The 2,500-nt window shown below is 51.2% G+C and overlaps 1 non-coding gene across 1 annotated transcript; it reads right to left on the bottom strand.

Moving 5' to 3' along the window:
- Positions 1–323: 323 nt before the first annotated feature.
- On the bottom strand, positions 324–478 carry LOC143341532 (5.8S ribosomal RNA). Its single transcript, XR_013079632.1, has one exon. It is a non-coding gene; the product is annotated as a 5.8S ribosomal RNA (ribosomal RNA).
- Positions 479–2,500: the final 2,022 nt, after the last annotated feature.

Genomic DNA, 2,500 nt, shown 5'->3' on the forward strand with positions numbered 1-2,500 from the left:
AGCGGTGCTTTAACGGGCGGTCGTGATGATACTCCAGACAACACGACGCACGACGCCGTAAAACACTCGCGCGAGTCCAGACTGATCTCTGCCTCACCACGCAAGGGGTGCGCAAACTTGCCAATAATATATAATATTTATTCTTTTTCGTACGTCCAGCGACAAACGCCAACGAAATACCCAAATTCTCGCTCGTACGTTGATACCTTTCTCTTCATCGACCCGGCTCCGAAACGTTCTTCGCCATCTCCCCGAAAGGAGAGGTAAACGACGGCGGGGTTAGGGAATCTGAGAACAACGCAAGCAGTTTTAGGACAAGTGAACGACCCTCAGCCAGGCGTGGTCCAGGAATTTTATCCGTGGACCGCAATGTGCGTTCGAAATGTCGATGTTCATGTGTCCTGCAGTTCACACGTTGACGCGCAATTAGCTGCGTTCTTCATCGACCCACGAGCCAAGTGATCCACCGTTCAGGGTAATCATATACAATTTACAATTTTTTTCTTTGTATTTAAAAATGCTCCTTGTTCTTTGCTTTAAAAATATTCGATGTTCGCACCTCCGACCAGCGTATCGACGGAGGATTGAACGCGCCATATCGACGACAAAAGTTTCTTTTTGTTTCCTGAATGACGGAAAACCATCGTTCGACGGCCGGGCGTACAGTACATTCAAAAGCCTTTGCGCGTGGCTGCGACCAAACGGGTATAATACACCCGTATATTCTTGGTTCCGAACAGTAACTTCACGCGCAATCGGGCGAACGCACGCGGCAGCGCCCATCGGTTGCTCGATGAAATCGATGCGATAAACTACAGCCTTCTCGGCTGGTCGTCGTTAGTCGCGCGAGCAACGGATGGCCGCACAATCGACGCGTCGTCGTTTGCGATTATTCGCCTCACGTTAGCCATGAGTATGTATATTATTCATTTACGAACGAACGCGGCAGCGTCCATCGGTTGCTCGATGAAATCGATGCGATAAACTACAGCCGTCTCGGCTGGTCGTCGTTAGTCGCGCGAGCAACGATGGCCGCAAAATCGACGCGTCGTCGTTTGCGATTATTCGCCTCAAGTTAGCCATGAGTATGTATAACATTCATTTACGAACGAACGCGGCAGCGTCCATCGGTTGCTCGATGAAATCGATGCGATAAACTACAGCCGTTTCGGCTGGTCGTCGTTAGTCGCGCGAGCAACGATGGCCGCAAAATCGACGCGTCGTCGTTTGCGATTATTCGCCTCAAGTTAGCCATGAGTATGTATATTATTCATTTACGAACGAACGCGGCAGCGTCCATCGGTTGCTCGATGAAATCGATGCGATAAACTACAGCCGTTTCGGCTGGTCGTCGTTAGTCGCGCGAGCAACGATGGCCGCAAAATCGACGCGTCGTCGTTTGCGATTATTCGCCTCAAGTTAGCCATGAGTATGTATATTATTCATTTACGAACGAACGCGGCAGCGTCCATCGGTTGCTCGATGAAATCGATGCGATAAACTACAGCCGTTTCGGCTGGTCGTCGTTAGTCGCGCGAGCAACGATGGCCGCAAAATCGACGCGTCGTCGTTTGCGATTATTCGCCTCAAGTTAGCCATGAGTATGTATATTATTCATTTACGAACGAACGCGGCAGCGTCCACCGGTTGCTCGATGAAATCGATGCGATAAACTACAGCCGTCTCGGCTGGTCGTCGTTAGTCGCGCGAGCAACGATGGCCGCAAAATCGACGCGTCGTCGTTTGCGATTATTCGCCTCTGGCTATCCGTGAGTATGTATAATATTCATATACGAACGAACGCGGCAGCGCCCATCGGTTGCTCGATGAAATCGATGCGATAAACTACAGCCTTCTCGGCTGGTCGTCGTTAGTCGCGCGAGCAACGATGGCCGCAAAATCGACGCGTCGTCGTTTGCGATCATTCGCCTCAGGCTATCCGTGAGTATGTATAATATTCATTTACGAACGAACGCGGCAGCGTCCATCGGTTGCTCGATGAAATCGATGCGATAAACTACAGCCGTTTCGGCTGGTCGTCGTTAGTCGCGCGAGCAACGATGGCCGCAAAATCGACGCGTCGTCGTTTGCGATCATTCGCCTCAGGCTATCCGTGAGTATGTATAACATTCATTTACGAACGAACGCGGCAGCGTCCATCGGTTGCTCGATGAAATCGATGCGATAAACTACAGCCGTCTCGGCTGATCGTCGTTAGTCGCGCGAGCAACGATGGCCGCACAATCGACGCGTCGTCGTTTGCGATTATTCGCCTCAGGCTATCCGTGAGTATGTATAACATTCATTTACGAACGAACGCGGCAGCGTCCATCGGTTGCTCGATGAAATCGATGCGATAAACTACAGCCGTCTCGGCTGATCGTCGTTAGTCGCGCGAGCAACGATGGCCGCACAATCGACGCGTCGTCGTTTGCGATTATTCGCCTCAGGCTATCCGTGAGTATGTATAACATTCATTTACGAACGAACGCGGCAGCGT

This window comes from Colletes latitarsis, chromosome 4, assembly GCF_051014445.1.
Source record: "Colletes latitarsis isolate SP2378_abdomen chromosome 4, iyColLati1, whole genome shotgun sequence".
Taxonomy (NCBI): domain Eukaryota; kingdom Metazoa; phylum Arthropoda; class Insecta; order Hymenoptera; family Colletidae; genus Colletes; species Colletes latitarsis.